This window comes from Alosa pseudoharengus, unplaced genomic scaffold, assembly GCF_046254945.1.
Source record: "Alosa pseudoharengus isolate Yale_2024_CS ecotype anadromous, Long Island Sound unplaced genomic scaffold, YU_APseudo_1.1 YU_APseudo_1.1_scf_20, whole genome shotgun sequence".
Classification (NCBI taxonomy): Eukaryota; Metazoa; Chordata; class Actinopteri; order Clupeiformes; family Clupeidae; genus Alosa; species Alosa pseudoharengus.
Window position 1 is genome coordinate 12,501,746 of NW_027468664.1, and position 17,500 is coordinate 12,519,245.

General features: G+C 45.9%; 1 protein-coding gene across 3 annotated transcripts in view; it reads right to left on the reverse strand.

Annotated features, from left to right (window-relative positions):
• The window catches only part of cald1a (caldesmon 1a), a 65,172-nt gene extending 48,030 nt beyond the window's left edge, over positions 1-17,142 (reverse strand). For all 3 annotated transcript variants that reach the window (XR_012989266.1, XM_076296608.1, XM_076296606.1), the window contains exon 1: positions 16,879-17,142. The gene's annotated coding sequence lies outside the window, so the exon portion shown is untranslated. The remainder of the gene's footprint in view (positions 1-16,878) is intronic.
• Between the last annotated feature and the right edge of the window lie 358 nt (positions 17,143-17,500).

Below are 17,500 nucleotides of genomic sequence, written 5' to 3' on the forward strand. Positions count from 1 at the left end.
GGAAGGACGGAGGGAGGAAGGGAAGGACGGAGGGAGGAGAGAAGGATGGAGGGAGGAGGGAAGGACGGAGGGAGGAAGGGAAGGATGGAGGGAGGACAGGGAGGATGGAGGGAGGAAGGGAAAGATGGAGGGAGGAGGAAGGGAAGGACAGAGGGAGGAAGGGAAGGACGGAGGGAGGAGGGAGAGAAGGACAGAGGGAGGAAGGGAAGGATGGAGGGAGGAGAGAAGGAAGGAGGGAGGAAGGTAAGCACCATCAAATCCATCACTACCTTCACACTGCCCTTGCTGCAGCACCAGCGGCCCCTGTTTCACACAGTTTACCACTCCGTTCACACGTCAGTGCCTCGGAGGGTGGACCAACTCCAGCATTTCTGGTGCTACATGGACCAGTGCTTGGCAAGAACCAGGAACCATGAGGTAGGCGAGGAAGGGCATCCATCCGTACATGCCTGATAGAGTGATACGGGAACTCCTTGAGCTGCAGCTCCTCTGCAAATGGAGATTGGTGCTCACAGAGCAGGACAGCAAGATCAGCAACATATAATGGGCCAGTTCAGATGATTAAGTTGAACCAAAGAACCAGAGCACACCAATAACTTTTTTTTTTACTAGGAGAAAATTGACTAACGTCTTAACTCTGATGAAGATGCTGTGTGTCCTGACGTTTGGTGTTTGAACCTAGTTAAAAAAAAAAGTATTCAAGGTACACAACACGTGTGTTGGTTCTTTCTTTGGGTTCAGTCATCTGAAGTGGCCTATTGTAGTTTGGTGCCCTGTTGCGCGTTTGTAGCTGGTGGATGTCCTTTAACGTGACAGGAAGAAGTCAGGGGGGGGGGAGATATGGAAAAAAGGGAGTGAGTAATGGATAGAGAATAAGAGGGAAGAGGAAGTTAAGAGAACAAAGGTACTGAGAGAGAGTGATGGGAAGAAGGAGAGATATAACAGGAGGGAGGGATAGAGTTGGGAAGAAAGAGGGATATAACAGAAGGGAGGGATGGAGAGAAGTTTGGAAGAAAGAAGGGATGGATGGATGGATGGGAGGGCACAATGGCCTTCAGCTGCTGGTGATGTGTCTCTCCATCTCCAGAGGGCAGCTGTTGTTGAAGTAGAGAATGAGATCACAGCCACACTGATACAAACAAACACATTCAGGAAGACGCCTTGAGCACTTCACTCGTCTACAAGGCCGGGCAAACAAGACAGGGATACGGGAAGATGCCATTGGCTGAGAAAATGACGAGAGCGAACGTTGGCCTAGTTTAGCTACGTATCAGTTGTGTGCATGTCAGCTCTCAGGGAGGCGGAGGCTCATGGGTAAAGTCAGTACATACACCCTGGTCACACTTCTGGGGTCACAGAAGTGCAGCACGAGCACATAAATCGGGCTAAAAGAAAATATCTTTGCTTCCAGTATAAGATATATTTTCAAATTCAAGTTTGGTGTTTTTACGAAAATATAAAGTTATGACACTATATACACATAATATATTTTGAATCAAATTGAATGGTATTCAGATTGCTGTGCATGCAAAACAGGCAAACCGGCTATGAGGCAAACTCATAGCATGCAAACTGAATGCTATGATTCCTGAGGTGTCTATCCACCTATCCAACTACCCACCCTATGAAACCAAAGCCTGATAATCCTCCAGGTCTATCAAATAAATACCGCCGAGGTGCAAACTGGGGCAAAAAAATAGACCTGACTTTCCACTTGGCAGTGCGAGGAGAGACCTCTGCATTCCCAGACAATAGGTCACATTCCATGACACATCGGCTTGTCTCATGAATCAGCCGTTAGCTTCTCTTACCTGCCGGCCTGCACTGCACATGTAAACAGAGGTGCTGAAATAGAAGTCACTTTTGGCAGGGAGAGAAGACAATATAGGCCTACGTGTGGTTGTCCACATAACATCAGATATAGTCTATTACTTGTCTAGTCTGCAGAGTCATATTGGTTCATTTACTGAAGCGCTTCAAGTTTGAACATCAGTCATCTGATGTTCATCGCTCGTCATTATGTGTTTTTGCCCCGGAGGTGTCAGTTTCGGGAAGCTTTGGTTTCGCCTCTTGTTTAGTGTGTGCAGGTGATTTGAGCTAAGAGAACAATGGGACAGAGCCTGAAAGGCATTAACGTGTACAACAAGCATTCGCCGGTGATTCAGTGAAGCCAAGCATCCATCTCCCCACACCAGCGTGTCTTAAAAGCTACTCAAAGTCCCAAATAAAACAGCCGCCGCTGCAGCGAGCCATCTGTTTTGTGTTCGCCGTCCACAAAAACGCGACTCGCTTGCTCATTTACTTCCTCGCTCGCTGGGTCGGTCCTGCATTACACTGCATATTTGCTGGCCTTGCGTTCCCACAAAGGACAACACAAGGCTGCCCGAGAGCCAACTCCCTCAGCCAGACAGGATGTCCATGAAACTCTGTCATCCTCTAATACAGCCCTTAAATGGGCGATTTACATCAGCGTTTTACTCAGGGTAGAGGAGCCGTAAAGCTTAAGAAGACAAAAAAAAAGATGAGGATGAGAAAAAAAAACAGAGAAACATCTGCCTTGCGTGACATGCAAAGTCAAGCAGGTCTATTGCCTCTTTTTTTTTAAGCTGAAGTGAGATTAAATAGCTTCTCTTCTGTGCTCTGTGCTCTTTTATTGGTAGCTATGTGCTATCAGAAAGCATGGTCTCCAGTAAAAAGCAAAAAAGTTAGAGGCAAGGGAGAGAAAGTCAAATTTGAGATGCTTGTGCTGCATCAAAAGGCTACTGCCTATTGGCCTGTGTCCACATGACCAAATATGGAAACAAAAAAAGCTCCCTTTTCCCGTAACTTCACCGAAAAAAAGGGAAGAGGGAAAAAAAAGAAAAGCACTTATAACGTGCTGTGTGCAGCGAGATACAGCCCTCTCTCTCTCTCCCTCTCTCTCTCCCTCTCTCTCTTATTCTCTCGCTCCCTCTTATTCTCTCGCTCCAAACACATGCACAGAAACTCCCGGAGCTCGTGGAAAACTCAGCCCCCTGTCTACGCAGAGCAGCATGACGGATGGAGATAGGGGGCCTTCACTGCTGCTGTCCCGGTGGCGTCTTCTCGTGGTCACCACCACCAAAGTGGCCCGAGGACAAACTGTACCCATAATGCCTTTTTTTTTTTTTACTTTCTCTCACAAAAACTATTTTCCCTTCTTGGCTGGGCCCATGGAACTCTGGGAAAAAATGCGGCAAGCCCTGGCGAAGGGGCAGCAGGCTGACAGGGCTTGTTTATTTGGTGACGGGTTCTTATGGGCGCACTAATGCCCCATTGCCCTGGTCCCTACTGCCCTGAAGACTGTGTCCAGAAGGCCAAGGCCAGTGCTACAGGCCAGTTTACAAACCTCGAGCAGTCAGGAAGGGATTTTTTCCCCCTCAAAAAAATATTATAAATAAATCTCTCCGTCTTCCGTCTCATTCCTCTCTTTCCTTTTTCTCTCTGACTCTTTCTTTCCCTTTTTCCCTCCACTAATCTAGTACACTCTTTTTCTCCCTCATACACTCCCACACAGTCCCACATACACACATACACACACACACACACACACACACACACACTCGCATACAAAGTTTCCCTCCTTCTCTCTTTCTCTCTTCAGCCTATCACATATTTGTCAAAGATTTAATGGTTTTAGCTTTCAGGTCCATCCCCCTTGTTATATAACTGCAAAATGTAACACACGCTTGCACTCACTCTCACACACTGACACACACTGAAATCAGCACATACACACACACACATACAAAAACAAATGCACAAAATATCCAGTGTCAAGCAGCCATGTCCAGTGTGCGTTGTTTATTGGCATCTAAGGCTATTAGCAGCCTTTAGCCACTGAGCACCTATCTGCAGTCAACAACAAGGAAACACTCCAATTACAAGGGAGGACAGTAAAAGAGAGGGATGAGAGTGATATCTGTCATCAGCTACTTTTCATCAAATAGTGCTCTCTTTGTCAAAAACAAAAACAAATAAATCCCCTCTCTTCCCAATGTCTACACCCCATCAATTGCCCCCCCCCCCCCCCCCCCCATGCTCTGAGAGAGATGGGGGGTGGGTGGGAGGGGTTAAATGTTACGCAGGGGGCAGTTCCCTCAGAGAGAGAGGCGTCTGCTGAGACGGTGGCAGGACCAAGGCGCCGTTGCGAGATGAGACTCGCCCAGGGAGTAATGGTGTCGCGACCCCCACACTCCATCACCGCGGGGAGGGAGCCGCATAGGACAACGGCCCACTTTACAAAGCAAACAGGCTCCGTTTGCAACTGTCCAGCAGGTAGCTATTTTTTCTCATCAAGTGACTGGTGGATGAGGAGCTGTTGGTGGGGTGTGAAGTAAGTGGGAGTGACATGGTATGGACATGGTATTGCATGGACATGTGTGTGTGTGTGTGTGTGTGTGTGTGTGTGTGTGTGTGTGTGTGTCTGTGTGTGTGTGTGTGTTTGTGTCTGTGTGTGTGTGTGTGTGTGTGTGTGTGTGAGTGATTGAGTGAGTGACTGTGTGTGCGTGTGCGTACATGTGTAGGTGTGCATGTGCGTGCGTGTGCGCACGTGTGTGTAATGCAATGAAGGACAAGAACAAACAGCAGCCATCAAAGCCAAGGTGCTGGGGCAGAATAACGCCTCAATGAGATGAGATTCAATTAGAGTAAGAACAACATGAGGGACGTGACAATACACTCATTCACAGCAGATAACCTCATCAGAACAATGTCATGGCCGTATGTGTTTCATTCTTACCCTGACCCTGTCTAACCTAGCATTCTCTCTCTCTCTCTCTCTCTCTCTCTCACACACACACATACACTACACACACACATAGATATGAACCCCCTCCACACACACACACGTCATGGCTCTCTCTCACTTTTTATTTATGATATACACTTCTCCAAACAGAGAAAGTCCCAGTAATCTGACAAGTGTGCATTGTAAAACGCTCTCTCACAGCTGTGGTGACAGGCTCATTTAAAAATCCTCACTGATGTGGTCAGCATACGCTTCAAGCCACAAAGGAAAGATAGATAGATAGATAGAGAGAGATAGAGAGAGAGAGAGAGAGAGGGAGAGAGAGAGAGGGGGAGGAAAGGATGAGTAAGACATGATTGATGTTCCTGTTCATTGCCACACTGGGAGAGGACGAGTCCTCTTCCTGTTCTACCTAACATGGACACATGCGAGGAGAGCGAGTGGTGGACGCATGACGTCATGACAAGACTCTCTCGCTCCCTCCCCCCCCCCCACCTCTCTCCCTCCCTCGCTCTCGGTTGCTTGCATACCAGGCATGTGCTTAGCGTGTAGAGAGCCTGAGAAACATGTTTGTGGACTCACTCTCTCTCGCCCCCAGCTCAAACACACACACACACACACACACACACACACACACTCACGCTGGGGTCTGACCACAGCAAAGTCAATGCAGCTGAGAATGAGTGTACATTATGCATGCCAGCAGTTAAAAAAGTGATACACTTCCGTCTGGAACATTCATCATTGTCAGAGCAGTCATTTAACGCAGCAAAACCTGTACATTTGACAAAGTTATGTAGATTTTTTTTCTTTCTTTCCATTTTTATCCTTTTTTATACTCTTTTTACATTACATTACATTTTCTTGATTTCTTCCTGTTCCTTGCATTTTCTCTTGTGCTCCCTTTTTCTCTTATCAACATCTTCCTATTGTCATCTTTCACTCTCTTTCTTTCTTTCTTTCTTTCCACAAGTGCATATATGGAGATTTCAAGGGTATTGAGTGTCAAAAAGCCCTTGCCAGAAGTCAGCGCGCCACATTCCTGGGAGGAGATGGGTCTCTCTTCACAGATTGTCGCCACACTTCAACTCCAAACGCCACGACTCCCTTACCCTTCCTGCTGCCCCCTCCTCCACCCCACCAACACCACCAACTTCGCCAACCACCACGGAACACAATGACCTCAGTGAGGCATGCTACTCCAACAGGAAGCACCGGGAGAAAGAGAAACGTATGGCTGTGTTTTGTGGTGTCCCACATCCCCCTCCCCCCTCTCCAAAAAGCCCATTGACTTCGAGGAGGAAAACACAAGGCTGTTTTGTGCAAAAACATGGAGAATAAACACTTTTTGGACAGGATGATAGATGGCTTTGGGGGAGTGTAGGAGAGGGGGTTGGTATAGTAGGATGGCCATGATGAGGCTCACTCCCAGAATAACATAAGGGATGACTGGTTAAGGCTTGTCTGCTGTCATCGCACCCGGAGAAAGCAGCGCGCTTCCTGGCCCATTAACACCCAGCGTGCCTGGATCGCTGCCTCCTCTCAGCTGAGTGCCAGGTGTTGAGACTCGCCTGCCCGCCTGCCTGTGCCAGCCTTGCCCAGGCCACAGTGAAGAAGTACAATCTTCAAGGAGCCAAAGGTGAAAACGATGTATTGGTACTACCTGTGCACTTAAAGGAACATTCCGGTCTAAGAACATTCCAGTCTAAGAAAGTAGGGTCTATTTCTGGATGATAATGAGTGTAAACTTTCGTTGGGGACCAAAATCGCTACTATAATCCATTGACTAAGCTCAAAATATCATTACACTTCTATGATGTTGTGGAGAGGGTCCCTGTAGACAAATCAAAGTGCTCACCCAGGATTTTCCAAGAGTGTAGAAACTAAGCATTATCTTTTACTGTGGCAATGCTCTATAAATACAGAAACTAAAAAAGGCCATTTCAAGGATTCCCTCTGCTAATCATGAAGAGCTAAATTGTCTGTTGAATGTTCTAGATGGTGGTTGTGGCTTGTGATGCCTATAAAAACCTACTATTTTAAAAGCAGCATCTCTCAGGTCAAACACTCTTACTTTCTACCACTTTACCCTCTTCTGTTCTTTTCCTCTCTCCTTTTCTCTTTCTTAATCCCTTTTTCTTTTTCATCTGTCTCTCTTATTCTCTCTCTCTCAGCCTCTTTCTCCCTCCGTTTTGTGTCCTCTCTATACCGCAGCTCTCTTGTTCTCTCTCTCTTTCCCTCCCTCCCTCTCTCTCCCACCCTGCCTTAGCAGCACGCATTCCTTCAGCAGTGAGGATAGCTTACAGGAGCCTCCATGCTAACGGTTGCCCTCGCAGATCTCATTTTTTGCGCATATTTCTGCTGGCTGTTATTATCAGCATGGCCGGGAGCCAATCTCCACTGTAGCTCTAGCCCCTACCCTCTCCTCTAACACAGGAATGGAGGGAGAGAGAGAATGGGGGGGGGGAGGGGGCTGGGGGCAATCTCAACTGTGGCTGTAGCCTCTATCCTACAGAGAGACTTTCTGTAACTTTTGTTTTTGTTGTACTTGTGTTATGTGTTTTGTTGAACTGTTGTGTATTATCGTGAATAAATATGAATACAGCCCCTTACAAATAGAAGTTGGAAATTCAAATTCAGAGAGGGGGAGAGACCTGAGTGAGAGAGAGAGAGAGAGGAGGGGAATTTCACCTTGATAAATTTTGTGAGATATGAGATATCATATCCATCACAGAAAACAAACAGCGATGCGTATATCACTTTGTTGATGGTTGAACGAAAAGTTCTCACTGCAATCACTCCCCTTGGGTTAGGACTTCATAAACAAAACTTGCCAGTAGCCATTTTGGCTTAAGTCAGGCAAGCACACTCACTCAGAACACGCTGATCTTATGAGTGACGTGTACATGTCTAGACCCTTTTGTCTATCAGGAAACTGAGGATTTTTTTTTCCATTTTGGCTACAGCAAATTACTTTCCTGCCAAGAATTCCTCAAGAAACCAAACGTCCTTCTCTTTCTCATATACTGAGAAATGGATGAGTTCGACAGCTTTATGGCAGAGCCTTGTTTTCTTTCTCTTTCTTTTTTCTTTCTTTCTTTCTTTCTTTCTTTCTGTCTACTCTTGTTTCAGATTGTGATGACCATTTACACATTTCAATTGCAATGTTCATTTTAAAGAGCTGAAAATGTAAAATTAATGTAAAATGTAAAATCAGTTCTATGACTTCTTTGCCTTCCCATTCCTGATTGTTGTTATATAATGGGTTTTAATGCATATTTTTAGTGCTGAAGTCTTAATTAATAACAGCTTTACAACTAATATGTGGTATTTTTATGGCATAATACAGACATTTATTGGCCACAAGAACCTCAGCCAAGCATGAAATTGTACATAATTGAAGAGTGTGTGCGCTATGTAAGAGATATCAGGTTGCCCCGAGGGGGCTTTTCTCTCTTTCTCCTGTTTTAGCTAATGGCTAAAGTGGAAACTAGATTAACCCACAAATGCCCCTGCACTACGTATGCTGTTCCAAAAATAAAGAGAGAGAGAGAGAGGGAGAGAGAGAGGGAGAGGGAGAGAGAGAGAGCCTAGACTGCCCCCCTAAGAGATGTACCCAGAAGACGGCAGGCATCTACCTTTTCAGGCGCGGACGTTCCACCTGTGACATCTCACCTCTGCCGCACACAGGCGGCCTTTCACTGGACCGTGGTGTTTACACTGGGCCTGACTGACTGGAGTTTCATTTCCAATAGGGCTTGAACTCCTTTAAGTAGTGTGTATGTGTGTGTGTGTGTGTGTGTGTGTGTGTGTGTACGTGTGTGTGTGTGTGTGTGTGTGTGTGTCTGTGTGTCAATGTCTGTGTGTGCCTGTACATCTGTGTGTTTCAGAGGAGGTGGGTGTGTTCATATGTGTGTGTGTGTGTGTGTGTGTGTGTCTGTGCCTGTGTGTGTGCTTGTGTGTGTGGTTGGGGGTATACCATTACTGCCCATTAAATCTAACCTGAACTAATTGGGGATCATTATAACCCAGGTGGTCTGGCTAGGGGCAGAGGTAGGGGGGTAAAGGGGTAGGAGAGGGAGGGGAGAGGAGTGGAGTGTCGCGGTGAACAGGCACCCTCTGCCCCACACTAGCCATCGCTGCCAGACTGTTATGGCCAGGACAAGCAGCCGTTGTTCTGAGTCTAATGCAGCTGATGCTTGCCTCTGGATATTCATGCAAGGGGATATAATTAGGCTAACAGGCTAGGCTAGTTTACGACTAAGGCTGCCACTTTAAAGTCAGTATGTACACTACAGTCACACACATGCGTCACAAGTTGGAAAACACACACACACACACACACAAACACACGCACACACACACACTCACACACACACACACAATAATTCACAGAGAAAACCTGACAAATTATGATGGCTTCATGCATGCCATAACCACACACACACACACACACAATTTTTCACAAAGAAAACTTGACAAATTATGATGGCTTCATGCATGCCATAACACACACACACACACACACACACAATAGTTCACAGAGAAAACTTGACAAATTATGATGGCTTCATGCATGCCATAACCACACACACACACACACACACAGAGTACAGCCTCTACATCACGGCAGCTCCATTCTCCTCTCACCTCACGTCCTACTTTAGTGTGTTCATGTGGCTATATAAGCTAGCAGCAAACACCAGCAGTCATTAAAGCCTACTAACAGCCTTTAATGAGCTGCTAACACAGCTAACTAGCGAGCTGTTGGCGGGACAAACAAGCCGGTTGGCACTCGGGCTGGTCCTGTCATTACTGAGGGGCCTGACTGCGTCTGGGGTGTGACAGACGGGCATTATACTGCTGCTGGCATGCCTAGTGTCTTGTGCCAGTGACACCGATCTCCATATGCTAGGCCATTTTTAGGAGAGTCTGAAGGAGATAATCGGGGGTATACATGATTTATTAAGAGATAGCTGACTACAGTGGATAAAGGTGTGTGTGTGTGTGTGTGTGCGTTGTGCGTCGTCCAGATTTGAGAGTCAAATGGAGTAATACAGTATGCCACTGCCCAGCCCTGCAGGCTAATTCCCAGGCAGTCTATCTCTAAACTGTTTAACTGTGAGGGTGAGCTAAACTCTTCAACCCAAATACTGGGCAAGGACATTTACGGCAAATATTGATACATTTACAGAAAGATTGACTAATGTGTGTTGTCTTTGAACAGACAAATGAAATGAAATGTGAGAAATTGAATTTAATTGTACATTGAATATATTGTGTCTCCAAATCTATGACCCCCACCTGTTATTAAAATCCCATTATGCTAGGCTGTAAACCATTTTAATATGTTCCTAGAGGGTTTCCAGTTGAAACAATCAAAACCAACACAGATACTTTGAAAGTAACTTTTTTTTGTTTGTTTTGTCCCCAAGTTACCTTTACCTCAATGTTGTTTTCTGTGCCACCGGAAATGCCTTTGGAACGCACATGATTGTTTTTGCAGTTGAAAGGGTCTCTAGTTTTGGAAAATATTTAAATAGTGTGCCCAGGCGAAGAGGTGTTCACACTATTTAACCACTTATGCATTCTCTAATGCTTTGCACTGAGGCACCGTACCGTATTTTCCAGACTATAAGTCGCACCGGAGTATAAGTCGCACCAGTCAAAAAATTTGTCATTAAGAGGAAAAAAAACATATACTGTATATATATATATATATATATGTTGCGCCTGAGTCGCAGGACCAGCCAAACTATGACAAAAAGTGCGACTTATAGTCCGGAAAATACGGTATATGGCAACACTGAAGCACCGTATATGCCAACACTGAGGTATATGCCAACACAGGGGCACCGTATATGGCAACACAGAGGTATGATTTGCATCGCCAAAGAGAGGGCTTAAATCAGTGTGACTGCATGAGTATGCTACTTTAAAGCAATCAGTGTGGCTATCAGACTCACATGCTCATACACCGAAGGACTAACACACACTCTAATACACCGAGAGAGAGAGAGGGAGAGAGGGAGAGAGAGAGAGAGATTTGTGAAGGACATTTGAATAACCAACTCTGACAGAGAAGGCCTTCAGAAGTAAATGTACGTGTCAGGCTAACTGTCTCCCTGTCGCCCAGTAATGTGAATCATATAATGCAGTTCTCCACACTCTAGAGTCTAGACTGACTCAGTCCAACTGTTCAAGTCCAAACACTCTCCCTCCCTTAATGAACAAGTGATTCATTAGGAGAATAATCATGATTCACCTCCGTTCATATTGCATAGAGATACAGAGATGTGTGTGACTGTCTATCCAGTCACCCTATGCTGCCCTTCCTATCTCCTCATCTTACCACACTCACAGGAAGAGTCGTAATACACACACTCTGGGAAACTACAACAGCCAGTTGTATTGGTGAGTACACAACACACTCTCTGAAAATCAGAGGCACTCCACTCGTCTCTGTGAATACACACACTGCTGGAAACTCACAGGCAGTCGTCGCAGTGACCTGTTGGATGAGCTTACCCTTTGACTTCCCGCACTACTGACCTGAGCACAACTCACTATTGTGAGAAGTCCAGCCAGACAGTCACCTCAAACATTACCAATCGACAACATAAACTTCAACACCATCATCCCTCTCACAGAGTTCCTACTATTTCCTCCAGGATCAATGTAGAATTTGTCTACATATCTGTCCATGTATTTATCTTTCCATGTCAGCATTCATCTAGCCTCTGCTGTCTTAAACAAAATGGAGAATCGCAAAGTTAGTTATAAACCAAGCAGCCTGAGTTTCTCTTAGTTTTGTTGATTACTAAGCCTTGTTGTTTGTATACTGTGGAGGAACTGAGAGTGTCGGAGAGGAGAAGGAATGTAGCGCTCCCTGTCTCTCTCTCTTTCTCTCTCTTTCTCCCTCTCTTTCCTCTCTTTCTCTCTCTCCTCCTCTCCAGTGGAGGCTCGAAGCATGTGATCCCCCTGGGAGAAAACAGAGCAAATGGGCTCACAGAGACATTTCCTGTGCTTGTTTTATCAGATGAGGCGATGCCTGGCAGCCATGAGAAGGGTCCTCTCTCCCTGCGCCACACACCCCCAAACGGCCACACACACACACACACACACACACACACACACACACACACACACACAACCACACACACACACAAAACAAAAGCATGTCATCTTGGGGAAAGAAAAAACAAAAACCTGAGTAATGACAGCAACCCTGCTTGGTGACGCTGGATGATAACATAAAGGTTTGAGCGACACACACACACACACAGACACACACATACACCTACACACACACACACACACACACAGACACAGACACAGACACACACCTACACACACACACACACACACACACACACACACACACACACACACACACACACACACACACACATACACATACACAGACACAGACACACACCCACACACACACACACACACACACACACACACACACACACACACACACACACACACACACACACACACACACACACACACACACACACACGTACATACACATACACCTACACACACACACAACCACACACACACACAAAACAAAAGCATGTCATCTTGGGGAAATAAAAAACAAAAACCTGAGTAATGACAGCAACCCTGCTTGGTGACGCTGGATGATAACATAAAGGTTTGAGCGACACACACACACACACACACAGACACACACATACACCTACACACACACACACACATACACATACACACACACACACACACACACACACACACACACACACACACACACACACACACACAGACACACACACATATATATACACATATATATATACAGTATATGCTCCCTTGAGAAAAGAGAACTGGGAGGGGGCCTGTAAGTCTGACTTGATACCTAAAGAAGTCACAAGTTTCAATTGACAATTTTCCTCAGTACTCCCGCCCAAGCACCCCACCCCCCCCTACACACACTCCAAGTGGCCTATACTGGAGCACGTGTGAGGAGGAGGTGATCAGCCAATTACCGCGCCAGGCCAAAGTGCCCACCCGCCCAACCTGACTTCAAACAGGGGGCCCCGAGTCTGTGTGAGATTAAGAGGAATAACATGTGCCCGTCAATCTGTCAGGCCACCAGAGTTTAACCACCACTGCACCCAACACCCACGTAAAGTGAGACCATTTTTCATCACTCCTAAGGAACGAAAACAGAAAAAAAAAAAATAACAAAAGAAAATCACAGGCCTCTGCAGTAGTTTGCTGCAGCACAAGGGCCTAGCAGGGAATGCAGATGTTTCATCACTCCTAAGGAACAAAAATGAAAAATTAAAATAAATAAATAAATAATAATAATAATAATAATAATAATAATAAATTAACAAAAAAATTGTGTGTAGTAGTGTGTAGTGTGGTGCAGCACAAGGGCCTAGCAGGGAATGCAGTACCAAGATCAGATCAGGGGAACATTCGAGCTCTGCTCTGGCTTTAGTGTTCTAGCGTCTGACTTTTCCACTTCAGAAAAAAAAATCCCGCCTGGTTTAAAACGGAAAAAAAAACATAGAACAACAAACAGGAATATGAAGTCAGATTACAAAATGGGTTCCTGCCATTGGAGTGTTTCCTTTCTGTGAGAGCAAGAGTGAAAAAAAATGGGGGGGGGTAGCTTGGAATTCAAGATTTATACATTGCTAACAAAACATCTGTATGCCACTTATTGCATATTTGCGGGGACCTAAATAAACAGAATCTCCAGTTTCGCGCCGTCCTTACTTCATGACTAAGGCACGCCAGATTTTGCCATTTAGGCTCAGTAGTCGCCGGCAACGAGCTCCGCAGAGAGAGCTCCTGGTGCCTCCGAAGAGGGCTCTGGGCTTGCTGAGTTACACAACCAAGCCGGGCTGTGTGGTTCTGAACCCAGCACATTCAAATTACATGCTATCAAATTCAAAGCAGAAGGGAGAGAGAGAGAAGGGAGAAGTGGAGAGGAGAGAGAGAGAGTGGAGGAGAAGAGAGGAGGGAGAGGAGAGATGAAGAGAGGAGAGGAGAGAGTATAGTTGGCTGAGGGCTCTCTCTTTCTCTCTCTCTCTGGGGAAAGCCTCCTTTGAGGTAAGCCTCACCTCCACTCCCCTGTCAATCACTCTAACTTGAAGCTAATTGAACATTTCATAACACGACCCTCAGAATAAACAAGACGCTCTTTTTCTTCCTTCCTTCATGACCACCATCCTGCCAGCCTCCAGACCTCTTGCTGAAAAAGCCGGCAGGGGAGGTGTGTGTGTGTATGTGTGTATGTGTGTCTGTGTGTGTGTGTGTTTGCTCTAGTGCTCCCAGGGTTCAGTTCAAAGATGTCGTCTTTGGCAACACGGGTATTTCCAAGGGCTCTTCTACCCGCGGAAATTCCACTCAAGTATTGGTTGATGGTAGTGAAGGTGGTGATTGTGGTCTCTCTCTCTCTCTCTCTCTCTCTCTCTCTCTCTCTCTATCTCTCTGTATGTATGTGTGTGTGTAGTGAACATAATGGTTCTGGTGAAGTCAGGCAGCAGTAACACTGTTATCATCTGACATTAAAGCAGATCTGATCTGGATGTGGTCCCCATCTGAATCCGCAACTACCTGCCTCTGTGTCTGCTGATGCTATGCGAGGGCATGTCCCTGTTCATAGGCCTCTCTATGCCTCTGACTGACCTGGTCCAGGGTCTTGAGGATGTCGACTATTGGCCTCATTATTGCTTTCTGAGCTGCATGAGTGGCTTTTTGGCCTGAAACACATGTACAACTGCAGCACCACAAGCAATCTGTAGGCACACGAATATGCAACCACTACACTAAATCCATTTAAGCACAGTGACTAGCAGTGAACCAGCTTGCTGTATTGCTGTAACTATTAGGGTGATGGTGCAGCTTCTACTTCCAATCCCACCCAGGATCCCTCATGCTGTTTACAGTCAGTTGGAGCGGGAGGTTCGGTCTGAAAAGCTTCAACCACCCCCACTGCAGCTGCCACCCCCACCCTGATCCGACAACCACTGGGCCTCGTCGAGAAGGCCATCAGAGTCCGGAAGCAGAGGGCAGTGTTTCCTACATCCTGCCACGGCCTTCTCAAACATGCACACACACACACACACACACACACACACACACACACACACACACACACAAACAGACAGACAGAGAGAGAGAGAAAGTGAGAGAGAAAGAGAGACTCCAAAACCCTTTTCATTACTAGTGTGCTGAGCAGCCTACATCCATATTCTCCCACTTCTACATGGTGCCCTTGTGGTTAAACATTGACAAAAAGGGGGAAAGAAAGAAGAGGAGAGGGGGAGAAGAAAAAAGAGGGGAAAGTAGGGGGAGCTTTTTTAAAAACAAAACTACCCTGTTATGCATTCCAAAGGCTATTCCAATCATCAGTCACTAAGTTCAATCCGTTCCTTATAAGGTTGGGGCATTCCCCTCATATTTTCACAACACTGAGACACTATCAGATACGGTTTCATTGCCAATTACTGGGGCTGTCTCGCTCAGCTCGCTCCAAGCTCCCTCTCCCACTGTCCACACAAGCCCTTATTCAATACCTGCTTTGTCATCTAATACCAGAACGGGCCGCCGTGCAAGCTGTGCATCGGCGCTGGAACCACATGCCTCGAGGTGCGATGCCAGAACGGGGGACAGTTCATCATGCTGTCTTTGATCTACTGTTACATGCCATGACTGTGTTTTTTTACGTTTGGTCATGGGGTGAAAGAAACTGTTAGGGCTTTGGTTGATTTTGTTGGTTAGTTTTATGAGACAAGCTCTGAGGGAGACAAGATGATGGGGATATGGGAGGATGGCAGACACAGAGAGAGATTGACAGAGAGAGAGAGAGGGAGGAGAGAGAGAGAGAGAGAGAGAGAGGGAGAGAGAGGAGAGAGAGAGAGAGAGAGAGAGAGAGAGAGAGACTACATGTATTTGGTCACTGAAAGCCTCTTATATTAGCCAAAGAAAACCAGACTGGGGCCTTCGCATGGTGATTAATAATATCACTGACTGTTTCTGTTATAATACCTCGCGGTGGCTTACAGCCCCTGTGAGGCTGGTGCCGCGAAAACTTGGCTGGTGGGATCAGATCTGGCGCGGGCCAGTCCGTTGGCCACCTTTACCGAATTCTGTAGCGCGCGATACAGCGCACCACCACACTATTGACCAAAGCTGCTCCATCACCAATCCTTCCTTCACGAGTAAGTCCAAGAACAGAGGGAGATTAAACCGTGTAAAGTATGTCACTGGCTGGCGACCTCTCACCGCAAATATTTTGGGAACCGAGTGAGAGATCCGAGCCAGAACAAATAGTAGATCTAGTTGTTAGAGGATGCTACTGAAGCGCCTTATTTAAATGTTACGACGTTGCCAAGTGTGTGATTAAATTATTTATGTTCACATCACCATGTGGCGTTAGAGTCAACTTATCAAACACAGCCTACAGGACATGGGGCATCTTTAAAAAAATTAAAGAACCAGGCACTGCATTAAGATATTCGTCAAACTACTCAGTACACCTGCATCACACAGTAAAACATTAAATAAACGACTCGAATAAATATAACATCGCTAAATAATGCAAACATTAAATAATTGAGATGGGACTATGAGTCTGTGGAGACTTTTTCTTAAATCCAATGTCTGCAGGACGGGAGCAGGGAGTGCACGCCCCTGCTTGGAGTTGTTCGATAAGGATCTGCAGGGACTAGGGTACACTCCTCAGGACAAGAAATTCCAGGACGGACAGATATTTTGGTTCGGGATGAAGAGATTGGCATTGGATATCGCACAAAACAAACACATCCCACATCACTATCTTGAGTAGATAAAAAAAGTACCAACATAACCCGTATTTTTAAAAAGGCTTTGTTTCGTATAAGTTAGGCATCCGGATGCAAAATACATGCTTCTATTTTCTTTGTCCAAATGTCATAATGGGACTTCTCCTTGGTCTATATCTTCCAAATAGCAGAACCACTAAGCTAAGCAACAGTTTGTAAGTATAGGCGAGAGCAGGCGAGACTTTATGGGAGTCCACCGCTTTCATCAAAGTTGTTATCTTAAGTGCAAATAGACAATTACTTCAGCGAAATCCTTACCTGCAAAGATGACCGTTATTAACGATTGTTTTGGGCGAGGTCGAGAATCAACAGATGAGCCAAATGAGTTGCTAACCAGCCCGGAGTCAGAGGTTGAAATACTACAGTAGGCTATTCAATAACAGCACACAATATCATAGGCTCCTCCCTTTTTAAAAACGATCTAGTACATCTCCTCAGTGTAGGCTATACAGCTGGCAGGCTCTACACATTGTCCGTTGTCTATTCCAAGTATCAGCCAATGGTTGCTTCAAAAAACGACGGTGGGCTCGGCTTTCTCCCTCCCCATCATCATCCTTCTACCCCCCCTCCACCCCTCCACCCACCCCAACACACACAGAAAAAGCATGTCTGGAATTTCTCCGACCAATTAAAGTAACCATCCATCAGATTGCAAAAAAAGAGGGACTACAAATACCAACACATTATAAGCTTTGAAAAGTCGAGAGAGCGGCCAAAACTCACTTGCAGAAATGCCCTTTTTTGGTTATCCTTCTCAAGGCCTCTGCAAGAAACTCCGCTGTCAGAAGCGATCATATGAAATGTTAATCTTGGCGAAAAGGGGCGCTGTCTGTTCAAACGCTTAAAGGCAGGCGTAATACCTTATGAGAAACGAGAGTAC